Raw genomic sequence first — 25,035 nt, 5'->3', positions numbered from 1 at the left:
TTGAGCATATGTTTGTGTCTGTGTGATAGTATAAGGTCCTAATAATCCATGCAAGATTATCTCCACTGATGTAGGGATTTGTATTTTGGAAAGAAAGTGGCACAGGAGAGTTAAGGGACAATAAAACAAAAGAGGCCAATTCAAAATCATAGAGAAAACTGAGGGTTAAATTGATTAAGTTCAGGAAAGCAAGAATCCAAAAGTTAGAGAGCACATGGTAAAAATCCGAGGTGAAGCAAGATGAGTGGTCTTTGTGAAATGCGATGAAATATCTTTTACAACCCCTTATGGACCACTAGAGTCTTAGAACATTGGAGGTTTGGGCCAATTTATGGGTACAGTGTCAATGAGAACCGTTAAGTGTTTAACGTCTCCATTCTTACCTTGCATTAGGTACTTTAGGGCTACAGAACATATCTCCACCCCTAAAAAATAGAAAAGAGAAGAAAAATAGAACCAGAAGGAGGCTTACTGATTATATTGTCTGCACCTGGTACTATCGATGTGAGCTGACAATAGGTAAGTCAGAAACATAAAGCTGAAAACCCACGTGTAAACTGGAGGACGGAAAAGATGTAGGAATGGCGATGGCTAATAATAGGGCCTAGATTGTTGTCAGTATAAAGTTTGGGAGAAGAGATATCATTACTTTCCTGGGTTAAGAGAAAAATCCAAATTTAAGTGGTATCAGTGTGAAGTCCAGGGACGAAACAAAAGCAAACAAATAAAATGAGTAACAAGATGTAGAAGGCAGCAAGTCCAAATTATTCATAACATTTAAAAGTTAAAGATCCTGGGACTTCCCTGGTGGTGCAGTGGTTAAGAATCCTCCTGCCAATGCAGGGGACACGGGTTCGAGCCCTGGTCCGGGAAGATCCCACATGCCACAGAGCAACTAAGCCTGTGTGCCATAACTACTGAGCCTGAATTCTAGAGCCCGTGAGCCACAACTACTGAGCCCGCATGCCACAACTACTGAAGCCCGTTCACCTCGAGCCTGTGCTCCGCAACAAGAGAAGCCACCGCAATGAGAGACCCACGCACCGCCATGAAAAGTAGCCCCCGCTCTCCACAACTAGAGAAAGCCCACACGCAGCAACAAAGACCCAACACAGCCAAAAATAAATAAATAAAAATTTTAAAAAAAGTTAAAGATTCTGATCACACATAAATTTTTGTCTCTTTAAAGAGCCGTCTCCCTAGGCATAGTCACACACAAAAATGCAGTTTAACCCCTCATTTCCTGGATAGGGAACTAAGGATCAAAGAAATAAGGAGATTTATCCAATTAAGCTAATACTGGCTATATTAATAGACACAAAAACTAGAATTGAGATCTAATCCCAAATACAGTGATTTTTCTTTTTCAGTATTAATTCAACTACCTTTTCAAGCCAGTTGCAAGCTAGGTCTGGTTCTTTATGATATAAAATGGTGGGAATATTTATTAAGAATATGATTAATTCAGTTTCTCTTTCTCTACTTCCCAGTTTACTCTATGACTATCACCTCAGGAAATTCCATTCTGAGACCTACATGCTTACCTGTTCTCTACCATTATCCAGGCATAATATAAGGTCTAGATTCCACTTATTTAACAGTGAATAAAACACTGTATGAATAATGTACAATGTAGAGACATTATACTTGTACAAGAGGAATTAATGTCTCTAACAATGATTGGTACTCTAACAAAGATTGTTCTGAGTTTATTATTAAAACACAAAATTACATGTAAACTTGACTGATCTAACCCACCTAAGTGGTTTTCTTTCACTGCAGAATAAAATAATATGAAGCAACATCAACCAAAACCAAATAAACAATATAAATGGTCCTGAACAGTTGAATATAAACAACATACAGGTACTGCCTAAAGCTTATTATTTAAATGAAAACTTTAGGCAACTTGCTGTCTTTTACATTTTTTTTTCATTTTTTAAAAAATGTGCATCATACAATGTATATGCCAGAAACAGTTGTGGCCTACTTAGAGTGCTGAATGTTAAATTTCTGAATCAATAATAACCTTTCTGTTTCCAAGATATTTATAAATTTTTCCTCCTCTTTAGGGTCTTCAAGGACTGTATGCCACCAAGAAACTAAAGAATCTTGTACAAAGCATTTGCATACTGTAGATGAGCTTAGTGAATATTTGTTGATAATGAGGTTGACGATAAATTATCACTGATTTTTTATATCTCAGAGTGGTTTCTCTGCACTGGAACGTTTCTTGTTAAAAATGATGTTTTCCTCCTAAACCTTGGTTTTTAACACCCCTTGATGACTGCCTTCACAGAAATTGATGTAAGAGAGTTGCCATCCTGTTCTCTGCATCCCAATGGCAATTACAAAGAGTTTATAGAGCTTGAATGAATTCCTTTTAAGCCCCTGTTTAGATAAATTTTCAGCATTTATCCAATTACAACAGATATTTGCACACACCAAAACTTTGCAAAAGTAGTTATAAAAAGACTTAAAAGATATTTTCACAAAACCAGACTTTTACAAATGCAGTTTTAAAATGACGTATCCAGTATTTCTAATGAGGAAATAATTGCCTTTGTGGGGGAACACACCTTGAATGACCATTTTGTGCAAAGAGTTAAGTCCCAGAGGCAGGTCAATCAGAGAGTGTACAATGGAAGATGGGCTAGATTCCTCTGTACAGGTAGATGCTCTAAATATGTCAAATATTCACATTTAAGTTTTATGCATAATGCAAGGACTCTTATCTTCCAGTACAATCTGCCATAAACACATTTCTGGTATGAGTGTTTCTTGTAAAAAAAAGCAATTGGCAGAGTACTACCATTTGAAAGGCGAGGTACACATACAGGGTGATGAGACAATACACAACCTTAACCAGTTCAGTAGAAGCATGAATTAGGAACCAGAATTAACCAAAAAAGCTGCCTATTCCCCTTTTAAGCACTGCCTCTTCATCACCATCTGCTGAATCTCTGGCGATCTTGGGAGGAACAATTCTTGCCACCATCTGCGAAATGGGGCTGAAGAATATTCACTGACTGCTACTTCTGCTGACTTGAGATCAGACGATTGCTATTTTATATCTCAAAACCACATTGCTTTAGCATCCTTTAGTTTTAGAAAACAATTTATGTTAACCTATCATAAATTAAGAATCATACTTTGACCTCATCATCTTAATAATTTGCTCCATACCTTTTATTTAGCGTTTAGCAATTCTTCAGCATTGTGATAGTTGCTTAGATGGAATTTAAAGGGAGAAAAAGGAGATAAATCCCTAAAGAAATGTACTTTAGTAGACAGCAATATGAACACATAAGTTACTAATTTTAGTGATTCATCTGTAAATCTGGCTATTTGATTACGGGCAGGATCAGGTTTTATTCATTTTTGTATCTTCATTGTCTAGAATGGTTCCTGGGACATAGTTGGTATTCATTAAATATTTGTTGACTGAGTGTGAAATAGTTAGGGAAATATATGTAAATATGTAATTGACCTTTGTTTTGTTGAAGCAGGATTAAGTATGTACAGAAACAGCATGGAGGCCTGGAGGAATAATGAATAGCACCCAGAAAAGAGGATCTTTAAAAGAAGAGTAGAATGTGTACTGTTAAGGGTGAAGAAGCATTCAGAGCTCTGGTGTAGGAGAAAATATAAACCCAGTACATAGAATGAGAAAGGGGTATGGTCTCTTGACTGAAATTCAGTCTTGAAAAATTGCTGGAGCTATACAGGGCCAGGTAAAGCAGGGCCAGATTATTAATAGCCCTGGAAGTCTGGGATATAAATTTGATTGCACAAGCTGTGAGTTACCTCTATTTGTCTTTCTTCAGAAGAAATGTGATCAATGTTTTGTTTCAGGGAAATGTCTGGTAGAAGTTAAAGGATGACACAGAGTAAGATAGTTACGTGGATAGTCATATATAGTCACATAGTTCAGTTAAGAAAGTGTTTGAAATAATGGTCTCCCAGGCATCGGGTAGGGATGCAAGGTTGAAATGAAGGTTGTGAGAAAGTAGAGAGTGTACTGAATCCAAGAACTGAGAGAAAAAGAGAACGACCCACATTCTAAGATAGGGAATATAAAAAATATATCCAGGGACTATAACAGAGAACAGTTTCATGGGTTTGTGTTGGGTTTTGGAGGCTGAGAGGCAGGGGCTATTGAGAAATCTTTATTTGTTAGTTTCATTATTTTGAGAATCAAACTGAAGACAGTTTAGTAAAAGAGAGGATCCAATCAAAACAGAAGGATGCTGTAGGGAAAGATAGAAGTGTCGGGATAAGGTTTTATCATCAGCAAAAACCTATGTAACCTGTGTTTCACAGACTGCGCGTAACAGACATGAAGAGGGTTTATAGGAATATCAAAGGGCAGTATTTGGCTTTAGCTCCACTAACACCCTTAATGATTCTAAATTTTTGGAGACATTTCTTGTCAACGTGGGAACTCTCTTCTTGATTTCCATTTTGCCCACTTGTGCTATACATCAGTCCAGTGATATCTCCTGTATGATGGTGAGGCCACATATTCCCACCCAAGCTGCTAGCTCACTATTGCCTTTCCCGCTCCTCTGGTCCAGATATGGGCTGGGACAACTTGGCACCCTAGGCAACTGTGTCAATTCTCTCCTCTAACATGCTCCCATAAATGAGGACAGTGAACTTCCCTCCAAATTGTGCCACCTGTTACACATGCTATGAAACTGAGACTTTACTGAATAAAGTTTCAACTTCAGCCCTCCCTGCCCCCCAGAACTGAAACTGAGCTCATAGGTCCAAGACTGGGAGAAATCAAGCTTATTTCAATACTGACCAAAAATTTTTAAGTACTTTTAACATTATAGGGAGTATAGAAGATATCACTGACTCTAGGTTTAATCTCCAATTTTATTTTCAAAGTAAGGTTTTTATACATGCAGTCTACCTGGAGAGAAACACCTCCTAAATAATCAGACCTGGGGGTCAATACCTCATGGCCAACACTGGTCATCATCATGTCTATTATAATCCTTGCTGATTTCAGGTTTCTGAATTCCCATCCTCTTGCATATCGGGTCTGGTTTCAAGTTTTATGCCTGAAACTTTATATTTTTTCTTTATTTTTTTAAAATTAATTAATTTATTTAATTTTGGCTGTGTTGGGTCTTCGTTTCTGTGCGAGGGCTTTCTCTAGTTGCGGCGAGCGGGGGCCACTCTTCATCGCGTTGCGCGGGCCTCTCTCACTGTTGCGGCCTCTCTTGTTGCGGAGCACAGGCTCCAGACGTGCAGGCCCAGTTGTTGTGGCTCACGGGCCTAGTTGCTCCGCGGCACGTGGGATCTTCCCAGACCAGGGCTCGAACCCGCGTGCCTTGCATTGGCAGGCAGATTCTCAACCACTGCGCCACCAGGGAAGCCCCAAACTTTCTATTTTTAACCTCCAATCCTGATCCTTCGTTTAAGCAACTAAACATTATGATGTTTTAGAAATCAAATTAAAAGTAAAATGTTAATTGTATAAAAACACCACAAATAAAACATGTGTTACTTTTGTGATGCAAGGGAAGTGTTTGGGAGGCGAAGTGCACAGGAAGGGATTAGAACATCAGTGTTTCTAAACAAAATGCAGAAAATTGAAATGGTTTGCATGCGTCAGTTTGTGCATGTGTGTGTGTGTGTGTGGTGTGTGGTGTGTGTGTGCGCGTGTGTGTGTGTTTGATGAAAGCAGAAGAAAAAAAAATGAAAAACTTATTTTTAACCTGCAGGCTGCAAAGGGTTGCCAAAGAATCACACACGCCATCTCCTTTGCTGAACAGGCTGGGGCTAGCTGCAAGGGCCACAGTTAACAAGTTTGGTGTATTGAGTTCTAAAAGCCATATCTGATTCTCTTCACTGTGACATGACAATAGCACTGATAACCCTCAGGTTCTGTGAAAAAACAAGCACATGTGCACACACACACACACACCACACACTATAATCACTCTTTGTGCATCAAACTTTTTACTTTTAGAGCTATAAAAAATAGAAGGAAAAAGACACCAAATAAAAAGTGTTATTCTCTGGAGTTTGCTTCTTCGTGCATGTGAAAAAAAAAGAGCACAGAAATTAAAAGACAAAGTGACAACAAGTTCTCAGGTGGTTTTGTATATTCCTTGGTACATCACTGTATTCCCTGGCTTTGCAAAGGTTTCTATTTGAAAAATGTGCTACACTGAATGTTTTCCCTTCACCTTGATGTTGGCTAGGACTCTTTGGACCATTTTTTCTTTCATTTTTTTATTCCTTTATCAATTCATTCACCACAACATCTCACTGAGCCCACATGTCCCAGGTGCTGTATTAGGCTCTGGAGGTAGATGGATAAAATCCAGTTCTGTCTTCAAGGAACCCAAACTGTAGTGAGAAAAATGCATAGCTACCTGTGCATTTCAGATAGTAAATGCAATAATATGTATATACAAAGTATATTATGAAATCATAAAGAAAAGTCATTTATTGAAAAGGTAAGAAAATTTTCCAGGAAGAGGTGATAACAGGATTGAGCTTTCAAGTGTTAATAGAAATTAGGTGGGTAATGAAGTGAGCCCTGCCTAGTAAGCAACGTGGAAAATGGAATTAAGGCAATAAACATCACAATGACAAGAGGAAATTACAGAGGATGTGCTAGAGCACAGAGAAAGGAAGAACCAGGTGCTATGGACTGAATTGTGTCCCCCATATTCATATGCTGAAACCCTAACCCTAAATATGGTGAGTTTTGGAGATGGGCCTTTGGGAGGTAATCAGGTTTAGATGAGGTCATAAAGGTGGGGCCCTCATGATGGGATTAGTGCCTTATAAGATGAGAACTTGCTTGCTCTTTCTACCTTGTGAGGACACAGCAAGATGATAGTCTTCTGTAAGCCAGGAGGAGAGCTCTCACCAGAACTGAACCCTACTGGGCCCTGATTTTGGACTTTCCAGCCTCCAGAATTGTGAAAAATAAATTTATGTTGTTTTAAGCTGCCAATCAGAGGTATTTTGTTATGGCAGCCTAAGCTAAGACATCTTGGAATGTGAGGAAGTGAGTAGGGGCCACTGAGCTTAGATTGAGAGAGCCTAGTTGCCCTGTAAAGAGATAGACTTGATACTCTTGCCAAAGGAGATTGCTGATGCATTTTCCTTCTCTCTACATAGGCTGAGTTTTTTTCCCATGTATTTCATCAATTCTTAATGTAAATCACTCCTGGTTCATCAATCATTCACCCAAATACACTTTAGTCCTAAACTGAAAATAACTTATATCCTCAGGTTGAAATAGATATCTTCCTTTCAACAATAAAATCTGAAAAAAGTGAGTTGAGGGATTATTGAATGCACCAGAAATTTCACTTTCTAAAACTAAAGTAAAATAAAAAGCAGAATAAATTCACAATGGCACATTAAACTGACACAATCCCACTGCTATTGGGGTGTTCCCCTTTAGGAACAAACAATTTTCTTTGATTTTTGTAGGCAATGGAAGTGAAAAGCAGCTTCAGGGGATCATTGAAATATTATTATGTGAATTATTATGTTCTTACAAACCTTGTATCTATAGCTGATTACTTCTAAATGTTTGGAGAAACTAATTTTGACTTTTTTTTCCAATGGTTACACAAATGGGAAGACTAAAGATGATAAAATGAGCAAGTGCTATGCTTTTTAAAATAATATTGTTTTCTTTCTAATTTTACAAGCAATGCACGTTCATTGCAGACAACTAGAAATACATAAAGCATAAAGTAAAAATTAAAAATCACCCATAATCCCCACCCTGCAGAGATAAACATCATTAGTATTTTGATGCATTTCTTCCCAGTGTCTACATATATATATATATATATATATATTTTCTTTTTAATTTATGTATAATTAACCTACAATACTCTGTTAGTTCCAGGTGCACATTTGATATTTCTATATATTATAAAATGATCACCATGATATGTCTAGTTACCACCCATCACCAAAGATATTACAATATAATTGACTATATTCCCCATGCTGTATTTCATCCCTGTGATTCATTTATTTTTGGAAATGGAATCTCCTATACACATTCACTCACCCCCTTCCCCTCTGACAACCATGTATTTGTTCTCTATATCTATGAGTCTCTATCTCTGTTTTGTTTGTTCATTTGTTTTGTTTAGATTCCACATATAAGTGAAATCATATGGTGTTTGTCTTTCTCTGTCTGACTTATTTCACTTAGCATAATACCCACTATGTTTATCCATGTTGTTGCAAATGACAAGATTTCATTCTTTTTTTATGGCTGAGTAATATTCCATTGTATAGCTATACCACAGCATATTTATCCATTATTTATTTATCCACCCTATATTTATTGCAGCATTATTTACATTACCCACTGATAGATATAGGGGTGCATATCTCTTTTTGATTTAGTGCTTTTGTCTTCTTTGGGTATATACCCAGAAGTAGAGTTACTGGATCATATAGTAGTTTTATTTTTAATTTTTTGAGGAACTTCCATACTGTTTCCCATAGTGGCTGTATCAGTTTACATTCCCACCAACAGCGTACTAGGGTTTCCTTTTTTCCACATCCTTGTCAACACTTGTTATTTGTCGTCTTTTTGATAATAGCCATTATGACAGGTATGAGGTGATACCTCATTGTGGTTTTAATTTGTATTTCCCTGTTGAGCATCTTTTCGTGTGCCTGTTGGTTATTTGTATGTCTCCTTTGATAAAAATGTCTATTCAGGTCCTCTGCCTATTTTTTAATTGGGTTTTGTTTTTTTTTTTGATGTTGAATCATATGAGTTCTTCATATATTTTGGATATTAACCCTGTATTAGATGTATCTTTTGCAAATATCTTCTCCCATTCAGTTGGTGGCCTTTTCATTTTGTTGATAGCTTCCTTCACCGTGCAAAAGCTTTCTAGTTTAATTAGTCCTATTTGTTTATTTTTGCTTTTGTTTCCCTTGACTGAGGAGACAGATCCAAAAAAAATATTGCTAAGACAGATGTTAAAGAGTATACTGCATATGTTTCCTCCTTGGAGTTTTATGGCTTCAGATCTTACATTAAATCTTTAATCCATTTTGAGTTTATTTTTGTATATGTTGTGAAAAAGTAGCCCAGTATGATTCTTTTGCATGTGTCTGTACAGTTTTCCCAACACCATTTACTGAAGAGGCTGTCTTGTCCCCATTGTATGTTCTTGTTTCCTTTGTCATAGTTTAATTGACCATATAAGCATGGGTTTATTTCTGGGATCTCTATTCTGTTCCGTAGACCTGTGTGTCTGTTCTTGTGCCAGTACCATGTTGTTTTGATTACTATAGCTTTGTAGTATAGTTTGAAATCAGTGATTGTGATACCTCCAGCTTTGTTCTTCTTTCTCAAGATTGTTTTGGCTATTTGGGTTGTTTTTTGTTTCTATACACATTTTAAAATTTTCTGTTCTAGTCCTGTGAAAAATGCCATTGGTATTTTGATAGGAATTGCACTAAATCTGTAGATTGCCTTGGGTAGTATGGCCATTTTAACAATATTAAGTCTTCCCATCCATGAGCACAGTATATCTTTCCATTTATTTGTATCATCTTCAGTTTCTTTCATCAATGTCTTATAGTTTTCCAAGCTGAGTACAAGTTTTTTTTACCTACTTGCTTAGATTTATTCCTAGGTATTTTATTCTTTTTGATGTAATTTAATGTGGGATTGTTTTCTTAATTTATTTTCTGATACTTTTTTGTTAGTGTATAGAAAAGCAACATATTTTTGGATATTAATTTTATATCCTGAACCTCTACTAAATTCATTGGTGAGTTCTCATAGTTTTTGGGTGGTATCTTTAGGATTTTCTATAATCATGTCATTTGAAAACAGTAACAGTTTTACTTCTTCCTTTCCAACTTGGATTCTTTTTATTTATTTTCCTTGTTTGACTGCTGTATGACTAGGACTTCCAATATTATGTTGAATAAAAGTAAGGAGAGTGGGCATCCTTGTCTTGTTCCTGATCTTGGAGGAAATGCTTTCAGCTTTTCACAGTTGAGTATGATGTCAGCTGTGGGTTTGTCATATATATACCTTTATTATGTTGAGGTATGTTCCCTCTATATTCACTTTGTTGAGTTTTTTTTTTTTTTATCATAAATCGATGCTGAATTTTGTCAAAGGCTTTTTCAGCATCTATTGAGACAATCATATGCTTTTTATTCTTCAGTTTGTTAATGTGGTATATCACACTGACTGATTTGCAGATACAGTATTTGACCATCCTTGCATCCCTGGGATAAATCCTATTTGATCATGGTGTATAATCCTCGAACATGTTAGTAAATTTAGTTTGCTAATATTTTGTTGAAGATTTTTTCATCTATGTTCATCAGTAATATTGGACAGTAATTTTCTATCAGGATGATGCTGACCTCATAGAATGAGTTTGGAAGCATTCTTTCCCCTGAAAATTTTTGGAATAGTTTGAGAAAGAAAAGTGTTAACTCTTCTTTAAATGTGACACCATCTGGTGCTGGAATTTTGTCTGTCTGAATCTGCTATACCACATTTATTCCCAATTAATAAGTGGGGGTTAAGTGGGGGAGAGGAGAATCAGAGGTAAGTATTTGAGGTGTTTGATATTTGCTTCTTTTTTTCATAATTCTCTATTTTCATTTCCTAGTTTTGAAATTTCAGCTGATTTGACATATGGGAGTAGCCTAGGAATAATGTAACAGGGGCTGTCTTCAATTACTGAAGATAGTCCACAAGCCATTTGGTAACAGGATAGGGAAAAAAAATATTTTCTTGATTTATTTCAAACAGAGCTATTTAAATGAGGAGGCTAATACCTTGCTATCCTGGTCACATAATTGAGTTATTACAAATCAAGTGACTTGAGTTTTTGCCTTTTTTTTGGTGCTTATTGCAGCTTCTGTTGGCCATGATTTAAATTTTAAGAAGCACATTTTAGTTCTTTCAGTGATATTCATTTACAAAAGTCCTAAAGGGATTTGATTCCCTAATGAGAGGTATAAAACTTGTGACTGAAATCCCACATAAAATTTAAATTGTATTTTCACTCACCAATGGCTTAATAGTGCAAAAACTCTTACTTAGACAAATAATTAGCTTTCCAATAGGAAGGTAAACAAAACTATAAATTATGATTAGATATGTGTTCTTCCCTGCAGAGACAAATTAGTCAACACTATTCTTCAGCTGTGATACATAGATGTTATAATATTGAGAGAGCTTTGTGAATAAATTTGGTAAAAATAAAGAGTCTGAAAACTGTACTCTTTTTTTTGTTCATGATATGGATGTATGTTGTAATTTAATGCCTTGATTTGTATATTACTCGGTCATTTTCCCTTTGTTTGTTACAGATAAAGGAAATCAAGAGGAGAATTTAAATGTTTTTAATTGCAAGGGGGAAATAAATACACTCAAGGAAGCCTTGTGTTTGATAACATTTTCCAATTGGAAGTTCCTATGAGAATGCCAGATTTTCCTCAACCATTTATTTACATACAAATCTTGCTACTTAAAGGTATACATTTAAAGCAATCAAATGTCTAATATTAAAAAGCAGGGTTTTTTTTTTTTTTCTTTCTTCAGTCTTCCAAAAATGAGTGTTTTTTTAAGAATGGAATTTTGTATTAGCCAGCTCAGGCTGCCATAACAAAATACCACAGACTGGGTGACTTAGGTTATTCTTCTCATAAATGGTGAGGAAAAAAGAGACAAACAATGGGCCTAAAATATATTACTGTCTTCCTGGTGCCAGTATCATGTAAGATGAATCTAGAAAGATGATTTCATTTATCTTTATAACCCTGTAGTACTTATGATCTGTATTTATAAGTTAACTAATTATGGTTCAGGATAAGTATTCACTTATCAAAAACCATACAATTAGTAAATAGTAGAGCAGGTATTTAGCCCAGGTTTATGTAACCCCCAAACTTTTATTTTTTCAATAAAATACTACTCTTGATTTCTTGCTATAGTCTTTCAATAATGGGAACAATCTTCATGTGATATGTCTATTTCACAAGTTTTCAAATTATATAAAGTGATTGAGGAATATTAGATCTAATGGAAACCATAATCATCCAATTCAAACTTTTCATTTTGCTTGAAAGGAAATAAACTCAAAGTGATAAAATGCCATATCAGGGCTTTACAACTTGTTATTGAGAAAGGTAATACAAAATCTCATATTATGAACTAGATTCCAATTTTACTTTACCCAACTGTTTTTAAAAGTATGGTATCAGTGTCTTACATATCTATGTGTTACTTATATACGCATCATCAATCTCACTTATTGGAGAATAAGGATATCCATATGATTGTCAACTGAAAAAAACAATGCACAACCTAAAAGTTGAGAATTATGTTTTATTCGGCAGACTTTCTGAGGACTTCAAGTCTGGGAAGCAGCCCCTCAGATGGCTCTGAGGGGCTGCTTTGAGGAGGTAGGAGAGGAGCCAGGTTATATAGGAGTTCTTGCAACAAAGACCAGGTAGCGGGAACATCAAAAGATTACTGTTAATTAAAGAAAACCAGACATCTGGAGTTAATGAATTTAGCACTTTTCTATGTATGGGAAGATGCCTTAGCTGTCTAGGGCAAGTATCCTGTTCTTTCCCATCCAGAGTCCCCTGAGGGTGCACCGTTGGGAGTGGCTGCAATGGCTGAGGGTGTGGCAGTGGGCAACCCATTTGTCCCCGTCCCAGGTTCCCTCAGGCCCACCTTGGGGGTGACGATAGTGACTTGATGGATGCAACATCCTTTGTTTACTGATATGGCAGGCAACATTTTTCATTCACGTGATCCTTAGCTTACATAGCTTACCCTATTGGGAAATGTAGGGGCACACAAGCTTGGTAGAGGAGTTCTAGTGGGCTGAGTTTTGTTATTTGGAATTCCTATCAGGCAGGTGGTCATTGTCCTGGAGAGTGTTCCTTGGCTTGGAGGTCTTTAGTCCCTGTCTGAGGGCTGAGGGACAAGCCTTATATTTTTGAAAAGAATTGCTGTTTTAGATAAAATTATTAATTAGCACTTGTAGGGAAGATCCAGAGTGATGCTTAATCTTACAGATGCGACCAACACAGGGACAGTGAAGGGGAGAAATGCATAATGCTTTGGAGTCAGTAGATTCTGGGCTTGATTATGAGCTCCAGAGTCTCAGAACAATACTGGGGGCAAGGGCAGCAAATATTGTTGCTGATTCAGGATATTCCATGTTAGGGACTGCCAGATTACATCAAGTAGGAGGCTAAATGTTCCATGTCTCAATGCAGAATTTTATGTAAAGATAGGAGATTAAAAAAAAAGTGAGGAACTTAGGAAAGAAGGAAAGAAGAAGCATGAAAATAATTAAGATTATTGACAAAGCCTCTCTTCTTAGATTGACTTGACACTTTTAAACCATAAAATATCATGAAGCCTTGAGAGATGATTTGCTCTTTGACCTGTGACCATTTTTGTTTTTCATGAATTTGTTGTTGTTATATGAAAAAGATTTGGAAAGTTATTTTTAAATGAAAGTAGTATTTTGTGAGAGTGTAGAAGTTGACAGGGCTAAGAGACATTATGGAAGAACTGTCAGGCATCAAGAAATTATCTAAAAAAGGTAAGAGTCTAGGTACAGAGTTTAAAAAATAACAACAATATATAAATACAGCTTGGTAGGGTTAGATTATTTTCATGGAGCATAAATTAAGCAATTAAATTACTTAGCAGAGTAAGTGATGTGATCAGATCAACAAGAAAATGTAATTTGGAAAATTTGCAACCCTAGTGTAAATTAATAATGCTTAAATGTAGTTACCCAGAGTAGTAACAGAATAATGCAGTTGACTGAAAGAAGAAACACTCTTAGTCAAGAAATTTGCGTACATATTCAGAGACAGTTAGGGATGAGATGTTTAGCTTAAAGTTATAGCCCTAACTAGTTTATTCTCAATGTTATCTAGGCATTATTAAGATAAATACCTTAGATATTTACTTCACCTCTTACGTGTAAACAGGGAGGGAAAAAATACATTTAACGTACAGTTGAAAAGCTGTCCTGTGGACATACAAAAGAATGATTACACTTTAAAATATTGGGATTTTGTGAGACTATCAATGAAGGAGAGAAGAAAGACAAAGAAAGTAACATAGAAAAAAACTTCAAAGATTGAGGCAATTGAGTTTCCACAGTAAAAGGAAAAAATGATGAGCAAGAAGTTGGTGGTGGAGAAAAAGGCCTTTTTCTATGCTGAGGTGGAATTTGTAATCAGGCTTTTACGAGGGGATAGTATATAGAAGAGTAAATTGAATATTTAGGATATTTTAAGCTTTTTCTGTTAATAGTAATATGTTTCATTTATATAATTGAGAAAGGGAAAAAAGGAAAAAATTTAACTATGAAATAAATCAATAATTCTAAGCCTCAGAGGTAGCTATTAGAACATTTCGAAATAGTTCCTTTTGGTTTTCTATGCATGTTTACAGGGATGGCATAATAAAGTTTACAATTTTATATCCTTTAAAAGTTATACCTGTTTTTTAGCTATATCTTGATTGCTCAAATCAGGTAGACGATGTAGTTGTCATGTAAAAACGTACAAAAAAGCAAAAGCAAACTGGACAAAGAATACAGGAATGAAGTAACAGATAAATAAGTATGTGATAAATAGTAATGTAAGAAACACCCAGAACATTCAACAACTGTTCTGATATCTCTCAATTTTGCTGTTATTCAAAATGATGCTATTTATTAAACTTTATCCTGTTGATAGATGATTTCAAAAGTTATGACCGCTTAAAAGACTAATTACATTTTGGTCTTTGATCACAAATAATCCTTTTATGTAAGATATATATTTTGGCACATGGCAAGCAGCCTGCAGCAATGAATATTACCTAAAATAGGGCAGCATCTGCAGAAAATCCCTAGGCTGGCTGTACAAACATACCTATTTCCGCTTCCATTTAGGATGAAAAATCTACAAAGACTATTGTTTACAGTCAAAAAACTCACCAAAAGCATCAATTTTCTTGAAAGCTAAGGTTGTGAAGCGACCAAGTGAACATCACTTTGGAATAGTTGGGGCCCAAAACACAAAAGTGACTCACCTTCTCTCCCAACCTCTTTACCGCCCTCTGCCAGGTGCTCCTGGGAAAGATTGGGGGCAGGACAGGAGATAAGACAGAATCCCCCTTGCTGGAGCAAGTGCCGGGGAGATGACCAGTGGCTGCTGGAGAACAGGGGAGAAAATCTGCCCATGTTTATGGAATGGTCTCTCCTGCGAAGATAAGCCTTAAGTTACCAGTCGGGAGATAAAACACAATCTTGCCCCCATTGCACAAAGATCTATTGCTTCTTTAAAAAGAAGGTGTAAAAATCTCTTGGGCAGGAAATTCTCACCCAGGACCAACCACAGATTACAGGCAGGATTTAGCTGTCAGAGGGAACAGGGGCAGTACCACTGAGAAAGCCCTGCCCTTTGCACAGAGCCTGAGGTTGAGGCTGGACCAGACAAAAAGAGAACCCCACCAGATAAATTAAGAGTATGGGATAAACAGATACACACCACTATATATAAAATAGATAACAAGGATTTATAACCTACAGTGGAAAAGAATCTGAATATATATCTATGGATAGATATCTAGATAGATAGATATATATCTCTAGGTATGTATCTGAATGACTTTGTTGTACATCTGAAACTAACACAATATTGTAAATCAACTATAGAAAACAAAAGAGAACCCCATCAATCTCCATTACAAACCTAGTACCTGTTAAAGTAATTAAACAAGGAAGTCATTAGACTGAAGTGTCCCTGATGCCTTGGTAACCTAGGTAAGCAAACTGAAACCTAAGCCAGAGTCAATTCACTAGAATCTGAGAAAAGGAAACTGAAAAAGAGCTAATCACAAACAGCCAAGCAGCCTTCCCCAAATACGGCAACCATCTAAGCTGTAGCCAGTCATATAACTGCTTTGCTTTGCTTCCATCGTCTTCTCTATAAAAGCTTTGCTCTGAGCTCTACCTACTGCTTTTGGTTTAGCGCTGCCGGATTCGAATTGGTGTTTGCTCACATAAACTCTTGAAATTGTTAACCCGCCTCAGTTTATCTTTTAACATATCTATGACAAATAACTACAGTCTACCACTGGGGGAGGTACAAGAACATGGAGAAAGAGCTCCTCTGTAGCACGGGTGTTCAGGAATTGCTGGAGGGGAAGTAGGCAAACTAATAAGAGAAACTAAACCCTCTAGCACCCCAGCTGCTACTCTAAGCACAAGGTAAGATGTCAATCAACCACTGGCAGAAATTGAAGCCTGTAGTGTCCTGAGGGTAACAACAGTATCAATAAAAGGCAAACACAATGAAATCTTAAATACATGATGCCCAGTGAGAAAAGCCAGAAGCAAAAGACTATATATTTTATTCCATTTTTGTGACAGTCTGGGAAAGATAAAACTGCTACTACCAGTCAAAACTCAGACCCATGTTTGCCAGTGGCTAGGGTTAATTGGAGAGGATTGACTGGGGAAAAAGAGGTGCAAGTAAATTTTGGGGGTGTAATGGAAATCTTCTATATCTTCATTGCAATGGTGGTTGCATGACTATATATATGAACTTAAATGTAAGTAAATTATACCTCAATACAATTGACTTTTTAAAAGTCTGCACAAAGAGTGATGTCATGTTTGTTAAAAGGAGAATGCAACTGGGATTTAAGAAACCTGGTTATCTTTCCAAATCTGCAATTGCTGATTGACCACATATTTGAAAGATGCCTAGTTCATTTATTTATTCAATCGTTTATTCATCCATTTCCCGATACTATTCAAAATAATTTGTCTACAGTGTTAAAGAAAATAATGTTTCTAGTCTTATGGTATTTATAATGGAAGAGATAGCAAACAAACAAAACAGCACAAAATAAAATTTCAGACACTGGTAAGTCCCATGAAGAAAGTAACACAGGTTGAAAAGACAAAGAAAAGACAAAGCATCACTGCAGGAGGCAACATTATAGCAGATGGGATGAAGAGAACATTTGGCCAGCACTTTCAAAGATGGGCTTGAGATTCTCAGGCAAAATCTGGAGGATGGTGTTATGCAGAAGGAAGAGAGGTACTAAAGCCAGGCTTTTGACTGGAGCTGTTTAAAGGAGAAATATGTAACAATCTATATCCTAAGAGTTTCAGAAAATCTTCAAGTTGTATCTGAGACATTGAGACATATCATTGCTTTAAAAATAGCCTAATAATGCCATTTTCTTAAACTCATTCTTTAAGTTATTGCTCTTTGTGAATTTTTTGTCTATATCAGGAAATAATATCATTTTCCATCTTTTTTTTTCCAAGATAGACTGTGTCAGTCGTGTAGGAGCTATTAAGCCAAAACATTCATGTACTACTCTAATCTTGAATTATCAATCTTATGTAAGTTAGTTTTTTCACTTTTCTTTCAATAAATATCAAATCCAATTTTTGAAAATTGACCTACAATTAATTCATTTTCCTTTGGGGAAAAAAGCCTTTGGAATCTTTCAATATATATATTTTCCTTGTCATTACATTTCCAAGAAACAGTTCATATTTTATCCATATAATAAAGACCGTTATGACTTACTGGTTTTGAGGTTTCTTGGAATGTTCCATCCAAATAACTGTAGTAGTAGAAACTGCTTTTACCTGAAATTGACTCTCAGCAGAAAAAATCTGTATTCTACATATTTTGTGTATCCTATGAGTAACCTGAAGAAATATTTGTCATTTGATGTATAAAGTTAAAGGAAGAGAAAAATCTTTTGGTGTGCTGCATCTAGAACATTGACACCAAAATGCATATGGGATTCCAGCTTCTTATAATAAAGAGCAGTTTTTATCAGACAAACCCTCTCACCATAAACAGCTATAAAATATGGACATAAAATAAACATCATTTAAAGATGTGAGAGAACAACCAAGGCTGCCAAGATCGTAAAGGTTCAAGATTCTATAGAGAAGGGAAATTGAACACCTATATGGAAACATGAGTTTTCATCTCTACATCAAGCTATACACACTGTAGGTCTTAAATATGTAGATCTAAGCATAAAGAGAAGATAATACAGATTATATAAGAAAACATATGATCTGTGTCAGGCAAAAATTTCTTAAACACTATAAAATAATACTAACTATAAAGGACAAGATTAATAAACTTGAGTTCATTAAAAACCAATTACGTTATAAAAAAGACACCTTGAGAGGGTGGAAAGGTAAACCACAGAGTGGTGAGAGATGTTTGCTGTAGATATCTCTCAAGTGATTCATATCCCCAATGTATAAACAATCCTTAAAAATTACCAATAAAGAAACAGGCAGCCTGATTTTTACAAATGGACAAAAGACTTGATCAGCCACTTCAAAGTGAAAGAAAAGACTAACTGTCCAAAAAAATTATTAGTCATATGCAAAGTGCAAAAAAATCACAAGATATCATTATACAGCCACCAGAATGGTTATAATTTTTAAAACTTATGCACAAACATAAGCCCACCAAAAAATCTGATAATACCAAGTTTTGGTGAAGATATCGAGAAACTGAAACTTAGCACATTGCTGATGAGACTTAGTTGGTACAATTATTTTGAGAATAGGCAATCTCTACTAATGCTGAATGTAGGCTTTCTCAGTAACCTAGCCTTCCAATCCCATGCAGACCAAGTAGCGGGGGCTGAAGGTGGTTTGAAAACATGTATGGAAGTTTCCCCACGAAAAGATGAACTGCTTTTACACTTGGCCTATTTCAGTTAAGATAAAGGTTTGCTTTACAGAACTTGTTTATCTATTCTAGCATGTGATCAATGCAGAGAGGTGAATTTTTGGCAATGAGAAAAACGATGTGAATGTTGCAAGATCAGATAGAGGATTCAGGCACTAAGCAAAAGTTAGTAACGTTTGCAAAGTTAGATAATTCCGATGCTTATTTCTCTTGCTTTATAAAATAATCATTTGCTTTTATTGAGGGTTAAAAAGTTGTGTGTGTGTGTGTGTTTTAATGAAGGGAATGCTACTTCTGTCTTGTCAGCTCACCTTAAAAGTGGCATGCTTGAAGTTGAGAGAAATTAGGTGAATGTGTTTCTTTTGAGTATAAATTCTTTCATAGTCAAAAGCATTTAGAGAATGCTTTCTTTTTCTATTTTTGTCATTAAAATGAGAAAGAAAACATAATGCAAAAAACCTTTTTAATGAATTTGTAGTAAATGTGAGAAAGTGTTATCCTAATTTATATTTTTGCCCATCCAACCTCACTTCCATTTACACCCCACAAAGTCCTCCCCAACACGAAAGCTGATGTGACTGCATGAAGCAAAGACCAGAAACAAAGAGGATGAAAATAAACTATGTTGCCTTTGAACCTAAGTGGGAATAGAGAAAAGCTGGGATTTACCAAGGCTTTGTTATATACAAAGCTTTCAGGTATTTTTCCTGTCAGTAGCCTTGGAAGACATCAGAGAATATTTCTCCCAAGCAGAGGACCTGCCTCTGAACTGATATAAAACCCAGAAAGCATTAGAATATTAATGGATTATCAATTCAGACTTTATAGTAATCTTCAAAATGCCCAGAAAGCTAATGGAAATATTAGATGATTCCAGATTATCATTTTATGTGTTGGTGTAAATTTTAATGAAACATATTTCTGTGCTCAAGTGCTTAATCTACACTATTATAGGCATTTTAATCAAGTCTTATTGTTTACTTGACTGGGAACGGTAAAATAATGTAGGTGTATGGTGGAAAGGTCAGTGGACAAGGAATGAAGACACTTGTTTCCAGTTTGGGGAGATTATGAATAAAGCTGCTATAAACACTTGTATATGAGTTTTTGGGTAAAAATTTCACTTGGTTAAACACCTAGAAGATTACTACTTTTATTGCTTTATAAGAAATTGCCAAGTTATTCTCGAGCGGTTTACCAAGTTGTGTTCCCACCAGCAATGAAGGAGAGTTCTTGTTTTTCCACACCATTACCAGCATTTGATATTGTTAGTTTGATTTTTGCAATTCTCATAGATTTACAGTGGTATCTCATTGTGGTTTTAATTTGCATTTCTCTAATGACAAATGATGTGGAGTATTTTTTTTTAACATCCTTACTTGCCATCCATATATCTTTTTGGTGAAGTGTCTATTCAGATCTTTTGCCCATTTTCTATGGAATCATTTGTTTTATTGTTTTTAGTTTTGTTTTTATTGTTGTTGAATTTTAAGTCTTTATATATTCTGTATATAAGTCTATAGCAGATATGTAGTTTGCAAATATTTCCCCTAAGTCTGTTGCTTATCTTTTCAATCTTTTAATAGCAACTTTCAGAGGACAAAACTTTTAAATTCTGATAAAGTCTAATTTATCAATTTTTTCTCTTATGGATTATACTTTTAGTGTTTTATCACAACTCATGTCAACCCAAAAGCCATGTAATCTTCTTACATAGGAAACAGATTCATGGGTCTTCATAACTGTGCAGATTTTCTGCTAGCATGCCTCTATTTGAGTTGTCCTGGGAACCAAGTTATTATGTGTCTACGCCACTCAGGTCAGAATTATAAACTATTCTAGAATTTTTAATGGAAAAAAAGAATTTTCCAACAGCATTTGTTTTACAGATTGCTAGACCTGACATTCCGATTGTTGATTTTAACACATTTTTCACTTTTCCGCTGCTTTTAGAGATAATTTACAACAACTTAAATGAGAGTTAATACTTTAGGGGATAATTGGTGCAGAATTTGACAGATTTATTTTTTAGAATGTTACTACTACTTCTTATTTCCATCACTTAGTGAATTTAGTAGAAGCACCAAAGTATTGTTTAGTAGTGTTGACATGGTAGACTCTATATTTATTACCTTCTTCAAATTATTATTATCCTCAGGGAGACTTTGTTTTTATGCCAGTGTAGTGTTTAGGGGCAGTTCCCTTTATATAATCCTCAGTTGAACCTTGAACATATACTTGAAATGCTTTGTGGGATGCAATTCCATAGACACCAGTTTTTGATATGAGAGCCATTTGGGGATTGATGTGGAAGTTCAAGAGAATCTGCAACTGTCTATTTAATTATAATCATATATCTACCTCCTCCAGTTACGGTCTCTAGGTTGTATCTAGTCTTGTTAACATATTACTAGAACATTTCACATAGTATGAACTTTATAAATCTGTTACAATTTAATTTGAACTTCATTGAAGGTAGCCTCAAGTATGTGATATATGCTCTCAGGATTATGTTATAGACAGCTCTGATGTGGATTAGAAGCACTAATGGAGAAAACAAGCAGTAGAAACACCATTTTTCTATTCTTTTAGCCTTTTGAATCAAATATGGCTAAAAAAAGATAATTCTTATTAATCAGAGCTTGATTAGGGAATTATGTTTAAATGTTTGGGATCTAAAAATTTTATAAAGTCTCCTTTTTATAATGACACCAGTCATATTGGATTAGGTCCCATCCTAATGACCTCATTTTATCTTGATGACCTCTGCAAGGACCCCATCTCCAAGTATGGTAACATTCTGAAGTACTAGAGGTTAGGATACAACATATCTTTTGGGGGTAGACATTATTTAACCCATAATAGTCTGCCTCCTGGCCCCTCAGAAATCATGTTCTTCCCATTTGCAAAATATAGTCACCCTATCCCAACATCCTTAAAAGTCTTAAACATTCCAGCAACAACTCTCAGTCCAAAATTTCATCTAAACATCATTAAGTCAATGTCCCAAATTTCATCATATAAATCTTTGAAGTCATTTAGGGTACAATTTATCCTGGGGCAAATTTCTCTCCATCTGTGAACTTATAATACCAGACACGTTATCTGTTTTCAAAGTGCCGTGATGGGACAGGAATAACATATACATTCCCACTCCAAAATGGAAAAATTGAAAGGAAAAAGAGGTCATGGTTCCCAAGCAAGTCTGAGACTTGGATAAATTTCATTAGATTTTAAGGTTTGAGAATAATCCTCTCTGGCTTGATGCTCTGTCTTCCAGGTCCACCTGGATGGCAGCCTCACCCTCTGGAACTGATGAAGTGGTGTTGAGGTGATTCTTTCCTTTACTTAAAGGAAAACACACTCATGTCAGATAGCTCTACTAGCACATTTCCTGCCTGTGGCATCCCAGTAGTCTGGCAGCCTTCTTTTATTTCATCTGGTTTCTTTCCCTTTCAGTCTAAGCTGGCAGCATTTCTGTTAAAATGGTTGACTGGATCCACAACTCACACACCTAATCTCTTTAGCAGAGGGTTGTCTAGCTATACCCTTGGTGTTCTCTCCAGAGCACACTTTCTCATTATTTGCAACACGGGTAGGCTGAGGATTTTCCAAATCTCCAAGTTCTGGTCTCTTTTTGCTCAACAATTTCTTTCTCAATTATCTCCCTCCTCTCACATTTTACTATATGCAAAAAGGAGAAATCAGACCACACCTTCAGCACTTTGCTTAGAAATCTCTTCTAAATATCAAAGTTCATCACTTACAATTTTGCTTTCCACAGGACAGTAAAACACAATTCAGCCAAGTTCTCTTCCACTTTATGACAAAGGATCACCTTCTTTCAGTGTCCAATAACATGTTGCCCATTTCCATCTGAAACCTCACCAGAAGCATCTTTAACATTCACATTTCTAAAAACAGTCTGGGCTTCCCTGGTGGTGCAGTGGTTAAGAATCCGCCTGCCAGTGCAGGGGACACGGGTTCAATGCCTGGTCCTGGAAGATCCCACATGCCGCGGAGCAACTAAGCCCATGTGCCACAACTACTGAGTCTGCGATCTAGAGCCTGTGTGCCACAACTACTGAAGCCTGCGCGTCTACAGCCTGTGCTCCGCAACAAGAGAAGCCACTGCAATGAGGAGCCTGGGCACCTCAACAAAGAGTAGCCCCCGCTCGCCGCAACTAGAGAAAGCCCACGCGCAGAAACGAAGACCCAACGCAGCCAATAAATAAATAAATTTATATTAAAAAAAATAAAAAAAATAAAAACAGTCTCTTTAAGAAAAGCTAAACTTTCCTGGGTACCAAAATCAATATTAGGATTCTCCAGAGAAAGAGAACGAATAAGAAATGCACACACACACACACACACACACACACACACACATAAATACACATGTGCATATCAGAGAGAGAGAGAGCAGAGACAGAGACAGAGAGAGATTGAGAGATTGGTTTATTTTAAGGAATTAGTTCACATGATTGTGGGGGGTTGGCAAGTCCAAAATCCAGAATGCAAGCTGACAGGCAGGAAATTCAGGTAAGAGTTGATTCTGTAGTCTTGAAACTGAAATCCACAGGATAGGACAGGCAGGCTGGAAACTCAGGCAGGGTTTCTATGTTCTGTCTTAAGGCCAAATTCCTTCTTTGGGAATCCTCTTAAGGGCTTCAACTGATTGAATGTGGCTCACTCACATTATGGAGAGTAGTCTGCTTTACTTAAAAGCTACTAATTTAAATTTTTAAATTTTTAACATATATATTAATAGCAACATCTAAACTCAGGTTTGACTAAACAATTGGGCACCATAACCTAGCCAAATGGACACATAATATTAACCATCAAACACTCTGATAATATCATGGAATTGAACTGACTTTGTAATCAACAAAGGCTAAATCCTGCTATAAAATGAGTATGGGATTAGAACAGAGACTCCTCATGGGGAATAGTTACATCTAAATTACTCACAGATAGATAAAATCCTCTTTCTCCTTTAATGGAGTAGATTAGAGCATAATATAGTAGAAACTGCATGAGCTGGGGTTCAGACAAACCTATGCACTAATTATAATTCTACCATTTACAATTGTGTGACTTCAGAAAAATTATAGGTAATTATGATGATTTGCTGTTTAGTAATTGAATGGACAAACCATTGGCTTCACATATGGGGAGGCCCAGCTGATTAGATAATGGTGTAGCTCAGAATCATCGTTCATCAGGAGGCATTTGAAATGAAGGCTGTGGAGGTAGAATTTTGTAAATCAAATCTAAAAGTACTGTCAAATATTGTACTCAGAGCTTGGTATATGTCCAAAATCTTAGAAATTTCTTATCATTGGCTTCCCAGGAATGACTTTATACGATAGAGTTCTCTCAAATATAGTATTGTTTCTGTGTTAAAACTTGAATTTCTTTTCAGATAGATATTCTAGTTAAAATGCCCAGAGGCTACTATAAAGTAGAATGCTTGTAAATAAGAGATCTTGAGATCTTTTTAAATTAGGAGAACATATCTATAGAAAAACTAGTGGGAATTTAATCAAAGCATTGACATGCTGCCAAATAAATCTGTGAAAAATAGTCATCACGTGCTGAAAATTCAAAAATAATCACTATCAATCAAACCAGCAATGCTAAACAAAGATAAACAATAGTAGAAGAGCAGAACAAGAATTTCTGAAAACAGTACTTCCAAGACCTGCAAACCAGAAATAGCATTTTCATGAACAATCTTTAGAATTTATCTGAAGTTCCTGAATAGTACCCTTGCAATGATCATTTCAGAAACTATTTTCTGTAAGATTATATTTACACTAGGTGAAAATTTTGCCTAAAGAATGGACTGAGAGCTACAGGTTAATCTCTGGGGTTCACAATCTTGGTAATTGTTTCTGCTGTTTCTTACACTCAGTTTCTGAAGCCAGAAACCTAGGAGTCATCTTAGCTCCTCTTTTTTCTTTCCGTCATACCCTGTATCCCATTCATCAGCGAATCCTGTCACTCTCGCCTTTATAATCTATTTCGAATTAAATTCTTTCTCACCACTTCCACTCTGTCACTCTATTCCGAGCAACCAGGCCACAATCATCTGTCACATGATTTATAGCAATCGCCTCCCAACTGGTCTCTCAGATTCTATTCTTACCCTTCACCATCCATTCTCCACACAGCAATGAAAGATCCTTTACAAGTTCAATCATATCTGTCTCGGGCACAATATCTTTTGATGGTTTCTGTTCTTTCTTTTTTTTTTTTTAACAG

At 36.0% G+C, this 25,035-nt stretch overlaps 1 protein-coding gene across 4 annotated transcripts in view; it reads left to right on the top strand.

Moving 5' to 3' along the window:
- MRPS30 (mitochondrial ribosomal protein S30) overlaps positions 1 to 23,006 on the top strand; it is a 146,100-nt gene extending 123,094 nt beyond the window's left edge. For 3 of the 4 annotated variants that reach the window (XR_014261960.1, XR_014261961.1, XR_014261962.1), the window contains one exon: positions 394 to 23,006. The gene's annotated coding sequence lies outside the window, so the exon portion shown is untranslated. The remainder of the gene's footprint in view (positions 1 to 393) is intronic. The other variant, XR_014261959.1, reaches the window with a different exon arrangement.
- Positions 23,007 to 25,035: the final 2,029 nt, after the last annotated feature.

The sequence above is a fragment of the Balaenoptera physalus genome (assembly GCF_965194825.1).
Source record: "Balaenoptera physalus genome assembly, chromosome: 3".
NCBI lineage: Eukaryota > Metazoa > Chordata > Mammalia > Artiodactyla > Balaenopteridae > Balaenoptera > Balaenoptera physalus.
This window is presented reverse-complemented; position numbering and strand designations above follow the sequence as displayed.